Raw genomic sequence first — 20880 nt, forward strand, 5'->3', positions numbered from 1 at the left:
ATACACAGCATAATCACTATTACTTCCTTCAGGTGTTTGCCTGAGTGGACCTAAAGTGATGGTTTAACTGTTAAGAGCACTACTCTTCCAGAAGAGCTGGATAGTTCCCATCATTCACTAGGTAGCTCAAATAATTCCAGTTCAAGAGAATCCAGTGTTATCATCTGGCCTTTCAAGCAGTACTTGTGCACCGTGCTGCAGAGATATGTATGCAGGCAAACATGGACACTCAAGTAAAGACAAAGAAGCAGGGCAGGAGAAGGAGAGGTAGATTGCCCTAAGCAAGTCACATAAAAATAAAAAATGATGGCAGTGGCAATGATGATAAAAGTTCATATTTGAAAAACCAGGATTCTATGGGAAGAAAATAACATTTAGTTATCAGATATGTGAGGAACTGAAAGTGTTTATAGAAAATCATAAAGATTGGAGGGTAAAGAATGCAAACTAGTGAACCACCCACCATCCAATACTCCATACCCGGCACTAGTTTGTTCAACTGGCTGTAAAAGAAGTGGACGGACCCTTAATAAAGGACCTCAAGGGACCTTGGGAAATAGTTTAGTACCCCAGTCTCTTGTCACATTTTGACTTACAGCACCAAGTCATGCCAGTTGAAACTGAAGGTGTCCTTTATGAAATCCAAAGGGTAGCCTTGTTATAGGCCAATGAAAAGCTTTCTTTCATGCACAGTTTCTAGATAGTAGCATGAAGGGCTATGGTGCCTGGGCAGGAGGCTTGTAATCAAGTTCATGTAGGCATAAAGATGCATGACTTAGGGCACAGTTAGTTCATTAGGATCTGAACTAGAGAGCTAAGATGGGACCAGTATGTGTCACGGTGTATTTAGGGACAATTGTGGAACACCAAAATAACGATGACATCATATTGTGTACATCATATTGCGCATTACAAATGTAGGCAGGCATTCTTGCTCTTCATGACCTAGGCTTAAACACTTGCCCTATAGGTCAGTTTCATAACAGAAGGAAAATTCTCTAATTACAACAATGAAAGAGAGAATGAACTAGAAGAGAATTTGGAACTGACTATATATTGTCAAGTTTGAAAAACAATGGAACTGAGTTCGTTTGGCATTGGCATGATCACATATTTTGCCACCAGTGAGAAAGGCTCACAGCTAAGTTACTTTCTGTTCCAGAGCAAAATTTGAAGCTAGTCATCATACCAAAGTTATATACAATGCCTACCTCAGCTAAAAGAGAGATGGGGTTGCATTGAAGTAGTTCTCTGATCCATTGGAGAGCGGGGGTGTGATGCTGTCCACGGAGCTGATGCTTCCATGCAGATCAGTTCTAACCCCCCAAGCATTTCCCTTTCAACCAGATGCAAAATATGAATGTCTGCAACTTTATTTTCCAAAAGCAAAAGTAGCCTAATGGGAGGAGAAGGAAAATGCCAAAAATGATTTTCCTAAAGTGTTTTTGCAATAATCATTTTTCCTTAAACATAAAAGAAATTACACTCATACATCTTACTCTGACTACAGACTGGAAAACTGCAAGCGTAGATTATACGGCCAAGAGGAAATGATTACGCCGTGCTCCCTCGGACTGCACTGCATCTTTTCGAAAGAAAGAAACAGAAACTGATGTCAAGAATGTGTTTTTGAAAATGAGTTTTTAGCTAGTGGTATTTTTTTTTAGTTTAACCATAACCTGCAGATAAAATTAAAAGAAGACATGTATTTGAAAATAAAATAGTTTGTATGTCATTTACGTAGTAATACCATTATGTCAACCTCCTCTTTTTGCTTTAGATCTATTTATTAGGAACAAATATGATGAATAAATGAAATATCAGAATCCCTGGCCTAGAGTCACCTAGTTTTGCTTATCATTTTAGCAATACTTTAAATTGGCTATTAAATGTATGTATGTATGTATGTATGTATGTATGTATGTGTTGTGCATGCGTGTGTGCATGTGTGTGTACATGATGTGTACATGTGCATGTGTCCTTACACATGCATGTACATGTAGTAGTCACAGATGTACATCGTGCATTTTCCTCTATCATTGCCCACTTTGTTTTGTGAGACAGCATTTCTCATTGAACTAGGAACTTATTGATTCTGCTAGACTGTCTGGTGAGCAAGACACCCAAGACTTCATGTCCAGATCTGAGCTTATCAATGTATACCTCTATACCCATTCCCATTTTTTATAATGTGTGGGATCAGACTCACAGTCAGCACTTCACCCTCTGAGCTATCTCTCCAGCCCATCCGACTTCTGTATTCCTGGGACGGTCTTGCCTCCTGTCGGTGAGGACCCAGTGAGGTTCCTAGCTATTCTAGCAAGAGTGTCAACAAGTGAATGAGTGAGTTAGTGAATGAATGTATGGGTTAGGCAACAATAAATCTTAATAACAGCTGTAAATGTTCCAAGTGGGAGTCGTAGTCTTCAGTTGCATTGCCTCACTCTGTGACTAATGGCGTCTCATCAATCACTGCGGAAACATGCTCAGTCCAGAGACAAGTAGTCACCACTACAGTGATAAACAGCAGTAGCTCACACTGATATACAAGGCCAACATGTCTGGAAACCGAATTAAACATACAAATTTAGAAGGCCTTTTCCAAATTTCGCCTAATTGATTAGACTGTGCCCATGTGTCTAGAGCTTGATTTTTCTATGTAACAATATATCAATTAGCTTGTTATCATATCAATTAGCTTGTTATCTGTTCAAATAAATCCACCTCAGTCTTTTTAAAGGCTGCATAATATTTACTCATATAAGAACAATAACTTTTTAATCACTCCACAAATTACTAATGAAAAATTCCCTTTGACTTCCACTGTTACAACATTTATAAAGGTCGATTATGTGTATTTTGCACTTGAGTGAGATTTTATGTGACATGCAATTCTAGTGGATTTTACACGTAATTTATGTTAATTCTTGAATAATTTTGAAAATTATTGTTTGGAATTTCAGTAAATAGAAGGCATGGAGTGAGGAACAGAAGGGAATAAAGTCAGGCTAGGTTTTAGAGAAAAGTAATGGAACATAAAAACCACTTATAAATGTCATTTTCACCCGTTTTCTATTGTGTCTTTGGAAATCAGATTAGATTTTACTTTCCTAGTAGTAATGTTAAAATAGTCTATAAATTATTTTTGTGAAGAGCCCTATGGTGTCCTAAACTATCAATCACACTAGAAATGCTTTTACTCTTTATATAGACAATAAAAAAAGGCATTTGAATGTCTGTCTTGTTATTTAATGTATTATTTCTGTAGGAGCGTGTCCAGATTCTCCACATTGTTTAAAGGAAGAAGGGTCAGACACTGGGTTACGTTTATTGTCTCAGAACTAAGGAAGTTGAGGCAAAAGAATCACAACCTTGAAGTCAGCCATGGCTATGTAGTGAGACCCTGTAGAGCCGTATCAAAAGCTACTCCACTAGAAACTTCCTAAACTATATGCACATGTAAAAGGGATTTAAATGAAGTTACCATATAATGAGGGAGACAGTGCCCCAACTAGTCATTATTTGCTATCAATTAAAACCACCAATGTGGGGAATTGGCTACATGTTTTTGAGTTACTGACCAAAGTGGTCCTATAGAACCCCAAAATTACAGACTATGGTCAGTGCTACTGGTTATCTTCCACAACCTGATGGTAAGACCCAGTTTCTGATGACACTGCTGGCACAGGACATGGAGAAATAGAGGTGGGTCTCAACAGGAAGTCCCCCCTGCTGACCATCGTTCCTAGCACTGGAGGGTCCTCCGCATACCGCCAACAATACTGCCAATGAGGAAAGTTAATCATCATTGTTACCCAGCTACAAATCCTAGACGCTACCATAGCAACCTGCCTACAAGATAGACTCCTCTGGTGGTGGGAGGGGCAAATTACATCAAGGTAATTTGATAAAGCCCTAAGAGATCATATTATGTTGTATTTACCTAATATTATTATACATATTTCCTCCTCTTTCTCCTCTTCCTCCTCCTCCTCTTCCTCCTCCTCTTCTTCCTCCTACTCCTCTTCCTCCTCCTCTTCCTCCTCCTCCTCCTCCTCCTTCTCTCTCTCTCTCTCTCTCTCTCTCTCTCTGTCTGTATGCTGTGTGAGTCATAAGGTTATGCCACTTGGGCTGACATGGCACCTTGTAAGAACCAGAGACTAACAAAACTCTCTATATAAGTCACAAGAAACCTCATTTTGAGTAGTTGGCCAGACTAGTCCAAAATAATCTAGACTATTGCTTTTGCCTCTGGATGTCTCTCAGAGGTTGAAGATAAGCCCCTACTTCTGGAGACATTGTACACTTAGGTCTACACTTAGCACTATGAAGTTGCTAAGGAGGTCTGGAGGAAGCAATTAACATCCTACCCAGAGGTGACACCTCACCATGAATCATGGTAGCTTGGCATGATACCTGTCAATTTACAGTGGTGACACTCTGGTGGTGGCAGTAGCCAGCATCCTGATAAGTGGCTTTAAGACCCACTAACAGAAGAGAAATCATTTACAGTAATCAAATGTGACCCAATGACCCAGTGCTAGTGAGGTCACGAATCTCGGAGTTTCTACAACAGTCACTGGCCTAGGCCATCATAACTTCTCAAGTACATTCTAACTCTTATCAATATTCCCAAAGATAAGAGCGGTTATTACTTCTCACTATAGAAGCTCCTCTCTCCAGCAGATGGAGAGCATTACAGAAGGCCAACAAGAAAATACAAAGGGATCTGTGCATTGGTAGATCATGGAGATCACAGCCCCAGTGTGTATATGCAAGCAAAGCTCTTTTATCTAAGTCTCAGGAAATATGGCTAAGGGGTGGGGGTGGGGGAACAGTTGTAAGAGCAGTAAGACCAGGAGGTCTGCTGTGTGACCACCTCTCTTAGAAATGGCTGCATAAACAAGACTGGAACAATGAAAATATCAATAAACATGCTAATGCAGATTGGGGGGATTTCATTGGGTTCCTTCCCTAGACAAATAAATACAAGCAACGTATGACTGCTCAAAGAAAGAGAGAGAACTGGCCATTCCCAGGAATGTGCCTCCTGATCCAATAGGAAGTGCTCAGCCATGATGCCATATACACCAACAACAGAAATGTGAGGGAAAGAAAGAATGGGGAGACTGTGGGAAAGGAGAGGGGAAGACTTAGATATGGTAGGAATTACAGTATGAATATTACAAAAATTTTAAAGAGTACATTGTAATAGAAAAATCAAGATCAGCTCTGAAAATGTCAGTGTTTCCTGACTTCAGAAACGTGTAATTCTTCAGAAAAACCAAAGGAGTTGGTTACTTGGTCCTTGGTGTCTTCTGCCTATTGAGAGCAAGGGTTGCAAAGACAAACGTATGGAATAAGAATTGCTGTTTGATGACTTGCTTTATAATTTAGAATGAAAACAAGACTGGGAGATGTGTCCCGGCGAGGTGAGGTAAGGAAGGGAAACTCATAAGAGTGAGTCTTTAATGATGGGCCAGCTTGGAAATCACACTGGAGCCATGCAATAAAGCAGTGAGAATTCTGGGAAAAGATATAAAGCAGGTCCTGGGCAGATTTTAAATTGTTTTCATATAAGTTAATACATTAAGATATTTTCATTCAAGACATGTTATCTTAACTCTACAATAATTCCCAGGTGTTGGACTTAAATAATTTGGAAATATGTCACAACCTTCTGGTTATACACTTATTTCTGTCATTTCACTCTCTCGCTTTTATACCTGTGTCTCTTGTTTGCCCAAGTACTAAAAACACATTCATGAAAGAATCTCTGAAATCCAAAAGAATAAGTTGCATGTATATGTCCATACTATTGATCACTTATCTGTGTCACCGTGGATACATGCTTCTAGAGAACCAGAGAGTGACCTCCACACATGCAGAAAGCAGGAGGACTCAGTGACATATGCGTACACCTCACGTGGATTTCCTCACTTATTGACGATAAAGCAACAGGCGTCTGACGTCGCTCATAGCTTGACGAGGGAACTGACAGAAAGTTCTGCTCATTGGAAAACTTTCTTCTACAAGTTAGAAAAACATTTTGGCTTCGTTCTGCACATACATTCTGCTCCAAGGCTTCTTGCTACTGTTTTCCGAATTACTCACTGGTTTGATGAATGGCAGTCACAAGTAGTGTTTTTATTGCAATGTACAGATGTTGATATTTTCCATGATTTTCTTGGAGTAAGTAGAGGGCTTTCATGTTTAAAAAAAATTCATTTTGGACATAGCAAAAAAAAAAAAACCTTAGATTTGTACTTTAAAAACTTCTATATGCTACTTACATTTTTTAATTCTTATTTTTTTTTAAAGAGTTAGTTTGTTTAAGGAACCTGTCTTCCTTAGCGCTGATAGAGAGCAGATGTTGACAACTGGATGAGACTGGGAGGTTTAACGAGAAAAAAAGAGAAGAACATAGCAATGTTGCAGAGGGTGAGAAGTGGTTTGGAATACTTGTGGGAAACAGGGAAGCTCACAGTGTGTTGTGTGTGAAAGAGATGAAAAAATCAGACAAGCTCTTTAAGCTTTCACCTTTTTTACTTTCATCTCTAGCCCTTCTTCTCTCTCTCCCTTCCCCGCCTCTCACCACGTGGCCATAGCCAGCCTCTCTCCCTCTTTCTATCTTCTCTCTTTCTCCCTGCCTTTCTACAATAAAGCTCTAAAAATATAAAAAAAGGAAAGAAAAGAAAAAGAAAAAGAAAAAGAAAAAATCAGACGAAATGAAGAAAATGTTCTGTGAAATATTTCGTACAGGCTGAGTGAGGATTGCCCATACTTAAATATGATTTAATTGTATATTTAGGGATCTTAGTTCTTAAGACTAATAGATCTGGGCCTAGGACCCAGTATAAAGCATGGGGTATGGATAAATTCCTTTGAAAAATTTCCAAGGCCTTTAATACACCTATACATGATATTTGAACTCTGTGTACTGTATTCCCAACCATAAGCTTTTAAAATTAGTTTACATCATGTTAAATAATGTTACATTTTCAAGTGGGACTAATGCCTTGTGCATTTTTATACAAGCAAATTAACATACAATCTGAATAACTTTCACAATATTAAAGGGCTTTTCTCTGTGCTATTATTTAGCTAAAGAATCCTGCTAATTGTATTATGATGTTCATGCAAATATGTCTAAAATCTGGACATTATACTAAAAGAAAAAACCACTTTAGGAGGTGGTGGACTGTCCTTGTCGAAATATTGGAAGGCTTGGTTTCTGTAACTCTCTAAAGAATAAAGATCTTTAGAGCTTTGTGGATGCCCAAGTGCATCAGGAGGATATTTGTTCAGCCTGATGAGTTTTAAACAGTAGAGTGTAACAAGTGCAAATACTATTTTCATTAGTTTTCCTATTGTCCAGTGCAAAAATGGAATTCACAGCATATTTAGTGTTTGCAAATTTTCCCTACTTTTACTTAACCCTTAATGAACTACATTATTTTCTTCCTCCCTTGATTCCTTGATCCTTTCTTCCCTCTCTCTCTCCTTCCCTCCATACTTCCCTCCCTCCTTCCTTTTTTCCTTCCTTCCTTCTGTCCCTCCTGTTATGTAATCAAGTCTGGCTTAGAACTCAAAATTTTGCTCCCTCTGCCCCCCCCCCCTCCCAAGGGCTAGGGTTATAGGTGTAATTACACCACACCAGCCTACAACTTCCTTATTACCTGTAGCTATATATTTTTATATTCACAACTATTTTACATGTATTTTTTTAGTTTTCCAGTGATAACTGGCCTACCTATAAATTTGAACTTTCATATACCACATACTATTAGTTTCTGTGCTTATGTTCCTAATAGAATTTGTGTGGGAAAACAATAATTTAACTAAGTAATTCATGAAAAACTCTCAAAATGATAAAATGAAGTGAGGACTAAATCTTACAGTGTTTGGGAAAAAAACCTGTGCTTTAGTAATTCTGTCTTTTAGTAATTCTGTCCTTCTGCATTCAGATCTTACATGGGCACCATTTTACCTATGGGACATTTCTCAAGGTGTTTTAAGTGACTAAATTATGTTTATTAGGGTCTATAGCTTTGAGGCAGTTTTATTAAGGATGCTATTCCAGTTCCTCTCCGTTTCTCCTGCTTTGTTTTTTATCATATTCACAAGTTTTTAAATTTAATGTAGGCCCTAATAGAAATAAATGGCCCCAAGGAAGAGCAGAGGAATTATTTTATTAATTACGTTTCCTGATGGTATTACCAAATACTTAAAGGAAACTCGTAGAGGAACAGACATGTGCTTTTGCTCATGGTTTCAGAGGGTTCGGTTTGTATGGCAGGGAAGGCTGGCAGAGCAGCACCTTTTACGTGGTGGAAGGCCAGGAGTCAGACATATGGAGAACGCCTGTTTTCCTGGCTTTCCCCAGGGAAAGTTGTTGTCTGCGTTCTGGATGTATTTCCTGCTTTAGCTAATCATCTCTGAGAACATTCTCAAGGATCCACCCAGCACTGTGCCTCCTCAGTCACTAGGCAGTCTTAGACACAGCCGCGCAGACAGTGCAGAGCAGCTGTCGGCCTGCCTTGTGCTCATGCTACTTATAGGATTTCTGGAGTAAATGTCAATGCATTCCTTGTGCTTAGAGACTTTCCAGATAGACTCATGGAGCAGTCAAAAAACTGATAGGGAATGAGAAGGATGGAGCTAGAGAGAGGGCCCAGTGGCTAAGAGCACTGACTGCTTTTCCAGAGGACATGGATTCAAATTCCAGCACTCATGAGGGAGCTCCCAGCTGTCTGTAAATCTACTTCCATGGATTAAGACGCCCTCTTCTTGCATCCTGGGCAATGCATGCATTCTGTGCACAGACAGACATGCTGGCAAAACACCTCCACACAGAAACATTTTAAAAATAATCCCAAAGAAAAAGAGTTAACTGAAACAAAAATAGTATGTAAATTACTGACTATGAAGACATAACCCCATTTACTCTCTACTCCCTGTTTTATGTGCCTTTCTTACAACACTCATGTGCTAGGAATTTCCACTTACAACTGGGCTTGTAATTTTCTTAGGCTAAGTACCTAAAAATGGTTGTACGGAGTTCATGTTGGTTTAGAAAGTGGGAAAAAGACTTTTAAAAAGTTTTAATCAAACTGGACCAATAGCTAAAGAATCTGTTGGGATCTTGGTCTCAGGTCTATAAGGTCTACAGAAGTTCTTTTCTAAATGCAAACCCGTGGTTCCTCTTCGCTAGTGATAAGAGAGGCTATTTTTATACCCAGATCACTATGGAGATTCGTTAATAGCCCAGAAGCGTGCAGTCAGGAGGGTTTCATCAGCCCTGCTCCGAGTGGCCTGAAACCATGGTGTTGTCATCAGCTGGGGGATGGGTGGATCATACTGGTTGTATTCTCACTAAGTTGTTCCATCAGCTGTGCAGAAGCAAATGTCAATCAATCAGTTCCCAGCCCCCTTTGGAGCATACTGTAAATCTTTGTAACTTCGAGGCCACTGCAGAATGGTAAGCCGCAGGCAAGGCCACGTGACCCAACTCCCTCAAGAGAGTCATGTGATTCCTGTCAGGCATTTCTTCCCCCATTCCTCAGCCAGAACTTTCATCTCCATTTAAAGTCATGGCCTTTCAAGCAGGGGCGAAGTTACACCTGTCAGTAATAAATGTCCTCAGTGATCTCTGTCATTCTGTCATTTCAGCAAAAGAAATGAAAAGGAACTGGATATTTTGTTACATATGCATTTAGCAACAGTTTGTGCCCCTTCTCTATGGTACTTTTCTATACCTTCTGTCTCTATAACTACGCAGACTTTTAAACTATTCAGTAAATGTGGGGAGATAGGGGAATGATGGAAAAGTCAGGTTCCATGTGAGGGACCCATTATATTTAATAACTGCATAAGACTTACCTGACCAAAGATTTAACACTATACACAATCTACAACAGAAATCTACATGTGCCCTTTAACATACATGTTCTGTTTATTTTTTCTGTGTTACACTCTGATAACTCTGGTGCTGCCCATAACACCATACACCTGTTCAGCCACTAGTTTATTTCTAGAGAGAACAAAGTTAATGTTTTATCAAATCCAGGTCACACCTGGGTCAGGACATTAGTAGGAAGCTGAATTCAAGTCAAAATGACTTTTTTTTTTTTTGGACTGGTGCTTGAACACCATTGAGAGAATTTTGTTTGAATGTTTTGAGGACATGCTATGGTAAGTCCCCGAAGAGGAAGACTTAAGAGAGGAAGACTTAAGGCATCATGCATTGATACTGCCCCTCAGCTGGATAGGGCCTGCCCAAGAAACCGGAATGAATTTCATCTTTCCTGCCCATATGAGCCGTTATCCCAACAGAAGACTCTCTATTCCAAATGTATTTAGGTGGATGTACCTGACTTTCAGGGAACATATTTGATGACTGTTCCACAACTGAACTAAATGAGTCAATGAAAAATTAAAACTCCTTCATGACAGTGACATTCTGAAAAGTCTGGACTCAGGTCTTCTGCAGGTGTATCAAGTGCTCTTAACTACAGAGCCACCCCTGTGGCCTGGCCAGACTGATTCCCTTCCTGTCTTCCCAATTAACTGAAAGCAGAACCTAAATCTTAATCAGCTGTGCACACTAGCTCACTTTGTTTCTGAAAAAGTCAGCTCCAATGTATGAATTACAAATTTGTAATAAGCTTGTTAGAGAATTAAAACATTTGTAACTTAGAAATTATTTTGTGCCCTATGATCATAGTTTGGGGAGTAAAAAAAAATCTATTGTCTTTATTACAGTTGAATTCATATACGGGGCTAAAATGGGTTACTACTATTTAATATTGCTTTCCAAAATCTATAATCACTTCATTCACATATGCTGCTGTTACACATTATGTGTATTAAATTATAACATCTAGCCCTCACATCACCCTTCCCTCTGTTGCCCCTCATGTCTCACAAGTCCCCTCCCTTTCATGACATTTTGCCATTGTCACTGTTTTGTTACTTCCCGAGATCCTCCAAGCCTGACTAGGTCATCCATGCGACCATGGGCTTGGTGCATGGGATTTTGGGTTTGACGTTCTCCCGACATGCCTATACTCCAGAAGAGCAGGGTGTTGAGAAATGCAGCCCCACCACCCACACTGAAACCATGTAAGACTGCCTCTGGAGACTGAACTCTGAAGGCTAGAATTGGAGCTCAGGTTTGGAAAAGTGTGGAAGCCACCTTTCCCTCAGACATCATCATCCTTGATTCATTAGGAGGCCATGCTCTGCAGCTGGCTGCATTTCGCAGTTCAGCCACCTCGGCCAAAGCTAGGTAGTGCTTGGACAAACCATGCATGGTTGGAGAGACAAATATTGGTAAAGCTTGCATCTCTCCTCAGTTTATAACTCCCATGACTCTGCCCTGTTCATCTTTTTCCCTTTGGTGTAGAAATACAGGCAAGAACACATCTGATCCATTTTCTTCAGTGTGTTTTATAGATTGTTGTTGGTTTGTAGTAACTGGAATTGGGCTATGCTATTCAAAGCTGTAGTTTGTACACGTCTACCATTTAGATTAAAGAAGATATGTATTTCATTTCCTCTCAATTTTTATGTGATAAATCTCCCATTTGTGTTATATTTCCTCCCATAGAAGGTTGACATTGACTTCTATAGAAAATGGCTGTACTTTCAAGGCTACTAAGCAGATTGTGCTTGGGTAAGTTTTAAGGGGTGATTGAAAACACAAAGAACTGTTGTTATTCCTGAAAGATGGTGTCCTGGGAGGTGAATTTCTGTGTGTGATAAGGAGCTGCCCCTAGTACCCTGTATTTAACAGAGATGACAAACAGCCCGTGCCTGCAGCAGAGCAGAGACTTGAAAGGACAGAATGGGTGTTGAAAAGGAGCCCTTGATCTGGTGCACATCACAGGTTCTGTGATTAAGGAAGATGGCTCTGATTTGATGTGGGCCATGGAGCAGAACGATGGCCAAGTAGGGTGCTGGAGCAGCACGTTTTATGAATCTTCTGGAAGGCTGGCTATCTCCGGAAGGCAGGGGAGACAATGCTGATGTAGTTTAGGTGATGTTTTGTTTTGTCCCCATTTCCCACCCTATTTTCCTTCATTTCCCTTCTGCCTCTTCCCTTTCCTCCTTCCCCTTTATTGAAAGATTAAATACTAACAATTGCTGGTAATGTGTCTCCTTCTGAATGTGGTTACAAGTCTTGAGATTCAAAGAGTTAGTTCAAGTTTTAAAGTGTTATGAAAACATTGCTTACACGCGTTGTTAAAATACTGTGTGAAGTTGCAATGTTTTGAAACAGTGTCTGATCAGAAGGACAAAATCGGATCTTTTTTACTAGATATTTTCTTTATTTACATTTCAAATGTTATCCCCTTTCCTTATTTCTCCTCCAACCACCCCCATCCTATCCCCCTCCCCCTGCTTACTAACCTACCTACTCCCAATTACCTGTCCTGGCATTCCCCTACACTGGGGCACAGAGCCTTCACAAGACCAAGGACCTCTCCTCTCATTGATGTCCCACAAGGCCATCCTCTGCTACATATGCAGCTGGAGTCCTGAGTACCTTTTTGGTTGGTGGTTTAGTCCCTGGGAGCTCTGGGGGTACTGGTTGGTTCATATTGTTGTTCCTCCTATGGAGCTGCAGACCCCTTCAGCTCCTTGGGTCCTTTCTCTAGCTCCTTCCTCCATTGACCCTGTGCTCAGTCCAATAGATGGCTGTGAGCATCCACTTCTATATTTGTCAGGCACTGGCAGAGCCTCTCAGGAAAGGCCATCCAGTGACTGTCCCACATGGGAATCCATCCCATATACGGTTACCAAACCCAGACACTATTGTGGATGCGAAATAGGATCTTAAGGTCAATATGTTGGAGACACCTTTGGATACATTTGTACCAAAACATTGTAAATCAGCATGGTTAATTACAGCCCTAAGTTTCCCTTTTACTCATTGTTATATTGAAATGTTAACTGCTAGGGCTGGGGGTGTGGCTCCATCCATGAAGCCCCTACGGTGCAAGCATGATCACCTGACTTCTGATCCCCAGCTTCTGGGACAAGCTGAGTGGGAGGCAAGTGTTTATAATGCCAGTACTGTGAGCAGGGAACAGACATGGATATCTTAGAAACAAGTAGTGTAGATAGTTTATCCAATCTGTGAGTTCTAGGCTCCATGAGAGGCACAGTCTCAAGTCAGGTGGAGGGCCACAGGGCTGACTCAGCAGTAGAAGGTGCTTGTGGCTGTCTTACAACCTGAGTTCAATCCTCAGACCCCAGACTATTAAAGGCCAAACCTGACTCTCACAAGTTGCCCTATGAAATCCATGGAACCATGGCATGCTCTGCCTTCCCTATCACATCACAAAATAAATAAGGGCAAGTTAAAAAAAATACTGTGGAGAGCAAGAGAAGACACCTCCACAAAGACACAAACACACACATGTATACTATAAAAAAAAATAAATGTCTACCTTCTAATTATATTTTAAATACCACATTATATTACAGATTTTTATCAATGGTAAAGTGTATTAAATTTTATGCATATTTTAATGGCATGCTTTCTTGATAAACTATTTTTATTACATTAATTTGTCTTGCTATTTCTATAGCCAACATATTTTAACTAATGCTGGAAAAAGAAAGATGCTGACATTTAGCAACACAGAACTTAGTTATCTAGACTTTGTGAACTCTGCCTTGGGCTTAGAAGACTACAGACTGCCAGAGAGGAGAATGTAGAACCAGTGAGTGGCTCTCTAAGGGTATATTTGACAAACATTTTTGTTCATTGGCTAGGCACACAGTCATGTGGAAGTAGACTGACATAAATGTAAACGCCAATGCATTTACTTTTTATGATACATGTGTTTATTTATAACAACAGTACCTTGGGTTATTAGAGCTCAGATTTAAAGAGCCAAGCTCTGAGACTATTATAATGTTTAAGTAGGTGTGTCTGCAGGGTTAGGAAGCTGACAGTATCTCAGCTCAACAGTATCTTAGAAGTACTTTGTCTTTCATGTTCCACTAAGCAACTGCTACAAGAACCATAGGAATTATTAAGTAAACTTTATTGAGTAAAACTACTTTACAGTTCTTGATTATGGAATAAGGAGTTTCTGGGCCCACAACCTTCAGAGTATACTTTGATGGTCCTTCTTAGCTACAGTCAAGCAACTCTTCTCTGTAAACCTTGGGCCTTCAGTCAGCCCACAGACTGATGGAGTTATTAGGCTATGGACACTAATACTTAGAATAATAAATTACTAAAATGATCAAAGTTTTTCTGCATTGCATTTTATACAACAAACTATAAACATAAGTATTCGGATACCCTCAAGCCGAAGGGACTATTGATATGTTCAAGTCACAGCATTATTTTTATAATAAAGCAGTCACAGTGACTATAGAAAAGTGACATTTCCAAGACCCCAAGTCATGCAGGCAGGACTCCTATACTCAAGAAATCCACATATCCCTTAGGATGATTTGTGCAGTGGTAAGAAAATGAACTGATAATGGAGATGTAAGAGATGTAAACTAAGATGTGTCGATATGCATATGCATTATGTATACTATGCTGCTTAAGCATTCTGAATACAACTACTACTTTAATAAGTTAACAGTACTAACAATGATGCTGTAATGTCAAATGAACGCTCACATCATAGTTTGGATAGTTATCCGTTTTTATACGAACTCAACTGTGAGTAATTTTTGATATAGCAGTTCCTACTATCAGGACTTTATAGGAAAAATAATTGCATGAAATGTGTAAGTGAGAATATTAGAAAATAAAGTGGCAAAAATAAAAACATGGCAGTAGCTACCTAGGTCACCATTAATTGAATATTTTTTAAAATAATGGAATTGTGTATATCAGTTGGGTCCTTCTGGGAACATAATAGAAAGCTGATTCTGACAGGAAGGGTTGGGAGAGATTGTCGTCTTTTGTGCCAGGCAGTTTCCATGACATATTCTATGTTTGCCTAGAACTGCTTTTATACCACCACTAGCATACATACAACAGTTATCAACTGAATCTTGCCCATCCAATTATTTTGAAAGACATTCTTTATGTACAATAAAAGTCGCTGGTATGAGAAAACTTGAAGCCATAGGAATGAAGCAGCCTAAGACTATGCACAGACTGAAGGGCAGGGTGATTACAGACATGCCTGCTGTGTGGAAATGACTCTGTAGGGGAAGATACTTGTACCATCAAGATATTGACTAGCGAAAACTACCACTTGATATGTTTGTCCAGCATCTGTCAACTCCCTAAAAGATCTGCTCCAGACACCTGTTGTTGGCTATGACAGTTTGCTTGATTTGCTGACTTGAAATATGCTTACCCACACGCTGTTTCTTTAGAGGTATGGAGGAATGCAGTATGATGGTTTGCATTATCTCTTTCTTCATTATTTTGGGCCAAGCTGGAATGGATAGACTTGGTCATTATGTTCTTGGATTGTTCAACTTCCATTGTGAAAATGACTCATTTTCTTTTGATTAGATATTTTCTTTATTTACATTTCAAATGCTATCCTGAAAGTTCTCTATACCCTACCTCCGCCCTGCTCCCCTACCCACCCACTCCCATTTCTTGGCCCTGGCATTCCCCTGTCATTGTTTTTAATAGCTGAGTAGTACTCCATTGTGTAAATATACCACATTTTCTATATCTGTTCCTCTGTTGAGGGACATATGGGTTCTTTCCAGCTTCTGGCTATTATAAATAAGGCTGCTATGAACATAGTGGAGCATGTGTTCTTATTGCCATTGGAACATCTTCTAGGTATATGCCCAGGAGAGGTATTGCTGGATCTTCCTGTAGTACTATGTCCAATTTTCTGAGGAACCGCCAGACTGATTTCCAGAGTGGTTGTACAAGCTTGCAATCCCACCAGCAATGGAGGAGTGTTCCTCTTTCTCCACTTCCTCGCCAGCATCTGCTGTCACATGAACTTTTGATCTTAGCCATTCTGACTGGAGTGAGGTGGAATCTCAAGGTTGTTTTGATTTGCATTTCTCTGATGATTAAGGATGTTGAACATTTTTTCAGGTGCTTCTCAGTCCTTCGGTATTCCCCACTTGAGAATTCTTTGTTTAGCTCTGTACCCCAGTTTTAACAGGGTTATTTGAATTTCTGGAGTCCAGCTTCTTGAGATCTTTGTATATATTGGATATTAGTCCCCTATCAGATTTAGTATTGGTAAAAATCCTTTCCCAATCTGTTGGTGGCCTTTTTGTCTTATTGACAGTATCTTTTGCCTTATGGAAGCTTTGCAATTTCATGAGATCCCATTTGTCAATTCTTGATCTTACAGCACAAGCCATTGGTGTTCTGTTTAGGAATTTTCACCCAGTGCCCATATCTTTGAGGCTTTCCCCCACTTTCTCCTCTATAAATTTCAATGTCTCTGGTTTTATGTGTAGTTCTTTGATCCACTTAGACTTGAGCTTTGTACAAGGAGATAAGAATGGATCAATTCGCATTCTTCTACATGATAACCTCCAGATGTGCCAGCACCATTTGTTGAAAATGCTGTCTTTTTTCCACTGGATGGTTTTAGATTCCTTGTCAAATATCAAGTGACCATAGGTGTGTGGGTTCATTTCTGGGTTTTCAATTCTATTCCATTGATCTACCTGTCTGTCGCTGTACCAGGACCATGCAGTTTTTATCACAATTGCTCTGTAGTACAGCTTTAGGTCAGGCACGGTGATTCCCCCCGAGGTTCTTTTATCCTTGAGAAGAGTTTTTGCTATCCTAGGTTTTTTGTTATTCTAGATGAATTTGCAAATTGCCCTTTCTAACTCAGTGATGAATTGGGTTGGAATTTTGATTGGAATTGCATTGAGTCTGTAGATTGCTTTTGGCAAGATAGCCAGTTTTACTATATTAATCTTGCCAATTCATGTGCCTGGGAGATCTTTCCATCTTCTGAGATCTTCAATTTCTTTCTTCTGAGACTTGAAGATCTTGTCATACAGATCTTTCACTTCCTTAGTTAGAGTCACACCAAGGTATTTTATATTTTTTGTGACTATTGTAAAGGGCGTTCTTGGGCTGGTGAGATGGCTCAGTGGGTAAGAGCACCCGACTGCTCTTCCAAAGGTCCTGAGTTCAAATCCCAGCAACCACATGGTGGCTCACAACCATCCCTAACGAGATCTGACTCCCTCTTCTGGTGTGTCTGAAGACAGCTACAGTATACTTACATATAATAATAAATAAATCTTAAAAAAAAAAAAGGGCGTTCCTTCCCTAATTTCTTTCTCATCCTGTTTATCCTTTGTGTAGAGAAAGGCCATTGACTTGTTTGAGTTAATTTTATATCCAGTTACTGCACTGAAGCTGTTTATCAGGTTTAGGAGTTCTCTGGTGGAATTTTTAGGGTCACTTATATATACTATCATATCATCTGCAAATAGTGATATTTTGACTTCTTCCTTTCCAATTTGTATCCCCTTGATCTCCTTTTGTTGTCAAATTGCTCTGGCTAGGACTTCAAGTACTATATTGAATAGGTAGGGAGAAAGTGGGCAGCCTTGTCTAGTCCCTGATTTTAGTGGGATTGCTTCCAGCTTCTCTCCTTTTACTTTGATGTTGGCTGCTGGTTTGCTGTAGATTGCTTTTATTATGTTTAGGTATGAGCCTTCAATTACTGACCTTTCCAAGACTTTTATCATGAATGGGTGTTGGATTTTGTCAAATGCTTTCTCAGCATCTAAAGTATGATCACGTGGTTTTTCTCTTTGAGTTTGTTTATATAGTGAATTACATTAATGGATTTCCATATAATAAACAATCCTTGCATCCCTGGGATGAAGCCTACTTGGTCATGATGGATGATCATTTTGATGTGTTCTTGGATTCAGGTTGTGAGGATTTTATTGAGTATTTTTGCATTGATATTCATAAGGGAAATTGGTCTGAAGTTCTCTATCTTTGTTGGGTCTTTCTGTGGTTTAGGTATCAGAGTAATTGTGACTTCATAGAATGAATTGGGTAGAGTTCCTTCTGTTTCCATTTTGTGGAACAGTTTGAGGAGAGTTGGATTTAGGTCTTCTCTGATAGAACTCTGCACTAAACCCATCTGGTCCTTGGCTTTTTTTGGTTGGGAGACTATTGATGACTGCTTCTATTTCTTTAGGGGAAATGGGACTGTTTAGATCGTTAATATGATCCTGATTTAACTTTGGTACCTGGTATCTGTCTAGGAAGTTGTCCAATTCATCCAGGTTTTCCAGTTTTGTTGAGTGTAGCCTTTTGTAGTAGGAACTGATGATGTTTTGGATTTCCTCAGTTTCTGTTGTTATGTCTCCTTTTTCATTTCTGATTTTGTTAATTAGAATACTGTCCCTGTGCCCTCTAGTTAGTCTGGCTAAGGGTTTATCTATCTTCTAGATTTTCTCAAAGAACAATCTTCTGGTTTGGTTGATTCTTTGAATAGTTCTTCTTGTTTCCACTTGGTTGATTTCAGCCCTGAGTTTGATTATTTCCTGCTGTCTACTCCTCTTGGGTGAATTTGCTTCCTTTAGTTCTAGAGCTTCTAGGTGTTCTGTCAGGCTGCTAGTCTATGCTCTCTCTAGTTTCTTTTTGGAGGCACTCAGGGCTGTAAGTTTTCATTTTTGGACTCCCTTCATTGTTGCCCATACGTTTGGGTATATTGTAGCTTCATTTTCATTAAACTCTAAAAGTCTTTCATTTCTTTCCTTATTTCTTCCTTGTCCAAGGTATCATTGAATAGAGTGTTGTTTAGTTTCCACATGGATATTGGCTTTCTATTATTTATGCTGTTATTGAAGATCAGCCTCATTCCTTGGTGATCTGATAGGATGCATGGGATAATTTCAATATTTTTGTATCTGTTGAGGCCTGTTTTGTGACCAATTATATGGTTAATTTTGGAGGAGGTACCATGTGGTTCTGAGAAGAAGGTATATCCTTTTGTTTTAGGATAAAATGTTCTGTAGATATCTATTAAATCCATTTGTTTCATAACATCTGTTGGTGTCCATGTGTCTCTGTTTAGTTTCTGTTTCCAGGATCTGTCCATTGGTGCAAGTGGGGTATAGAAGTCTCCCACTATTATTGTGTGAGGTGCAATGTGTGCTTTGAGCTTTACTAAAGTTTCTTTAATGAATGTGTCTGCTCTTGCATCTGGAGCATCGATATTCAGGATTGAGATTTCCTCTTGGAGGACTTTACCTTTGATGAGTATGAAGTGCCCCTCCTTGTCTTTTTTATAACTTCTGGTTGAAAGTCAATTTTATTCGATATTAGAATGGCTATCCTGCTTGTTTCTTCGGACCATTTGCTTGGAAAATTGTTTTCCAGCCTTTTATTCTGAGGTAGTGTCTGTCTTTTTTCCTGAGGTTGGTTTCCTGTAAGCAATAAAATGTTGGGTCCTGTTTGTGTAGCCAGTCTATTAGTGTATGTCTTTTTATTGGGGAATTGAGTCCATTGATGTTAAGAGAAATAAAAGAAAAGTAATTGTTGCTTCCTGTTATTTTTGTTTTTAAAGTTGGGATTCTGCTCTTGCGGCTGTCTTCTTTTAGGTTTGTTGAAGGATTGCTTTCTTGCTTTTTCTATGGTGTAGTTTCTATCCTTGTGTTGGTGTTTTCCCTTTATTATCCTTTGAAGGGCTGGATTTGTGGAAAGATATTGTGGAATTTGGTTTTATCATGGAATACCTTGGTTTCTCCGTCTATGGTAATTAAGAGTTTTGCTGGGTATAGTTGCCTGGGCTGGCATTTGTGTTCTCTTAGGGTCTGCATAACATCTGTCCAGGATCTTCTGGCTTTCATAGTCCCTGGTGAGAAGTCTGGTGTAATTCTAATAGGCCTGCCTTTTCCTTTTTCCCTTACTGTTTTTAATATTCTATCTTTATTTAGTGCATTTGTTGTTCTGATTGTTATGTGTCGGGATGAATTTCTTTTTTGGTCCAGTCTATTTGGAGTTCTGTAGGTTTCTTGTATGTTCATGGGCATCTCTTTCTTTAGGTTTGGGAAGTTTTCTTCTATAATTTTGTTGAAGATATTTGCTGGCCCTTTAAGTTGAAAATCTTCATTCTCATGTACTCTTATTATCCGTAGGTTTGGTCTTCTCATTGTGTCCTGGATTTCCTGGATGTTTTGAGTTAGGATCTTTTTGCATTTTGCATTTTCTTTGATTCTTGTGTCCAAGTTCTCTATGGAATCTTCTGCACCTGAGATTCTCTCTTCCATCTCTTGTATTCTGTTGCTGATGCTCGCATCTATGTTTCCTGATTTCTTTCCTAGGGTTTCTATCTCGGGAGTTGTCTCCTTTTGAGTTTTCTTTATTGTTTCTATGTCCCTTTTCAGGTCTTGAATGGTTTTGTTCAATTCTATCACCTGTTTGTTTGTGTTTTCCTGTAATTCTTTAAGGGATTTTTGTGTTTCCTCTTTAAGGACTTCTACCTGTTTAGCAGTGTTTTCCTGTGATTCTTTAAGGACTTCTACCTGTTTAGCAGTGTTCTCCTGTATTTCTTTAAGTGAGTTATCAATGCCCTTCTTAAAGTCCTCTACCAGCATCATGAGATATCATTTTGAATCAGAATCTTGCTTTGTGGGTGTGTTGGGGTATCCAGGACTGGCTGATGTGGGAGTGCTGGGTTCTGATGATGGTGAGCGGTCTTGGTTTCTGTTGGTAAGATTCTTATGTTTGCCTTTTGCCTTCTGGTAATCTCTGTTGTTAGTTGTTATAGTTGTCTCTGGCTGGAGCATCTTCCTCATGTGATTCTGTTAGCCTCTGTCAGCAGTCCTGGGAGTCCAGCTCTCTTATGAGTCTCAGTGGTCAGAGTACTCTCTGCAGGCAAGCTCTCCTCTTGCAGGGAAGGTGCACAGAGGTCTGGCATTGAG

General features: G+C 39.5%; 1 protein-coding gene across 3 annotated transcripts in view; it reads left to right on the plus strand.

Annotated features, from left to right (window-relative positions):
- Cfap299 (cilia and flagella associated protein 299) overlaps positions 1–20880 on the plus strand; it is a 472916-nt gene that overhangs the window by 184820 nt on the left and 267216 nt on the right. The gene's annotated exons all lie outside the window — the stretch shown is intronic.

Source organism: Mus musculus, chromosome 5 (assembly GCF_000001635.26).
Source record: "Mus musculus strain C57BL/6J chromosome 5, GRCm38.p6 C57BL/6J".
Lineage (NCBI taxonomy): Eukaryota > Metazoa > Chordata > Mammalia > Rodentia > Muridae > Mus > Mus musculus.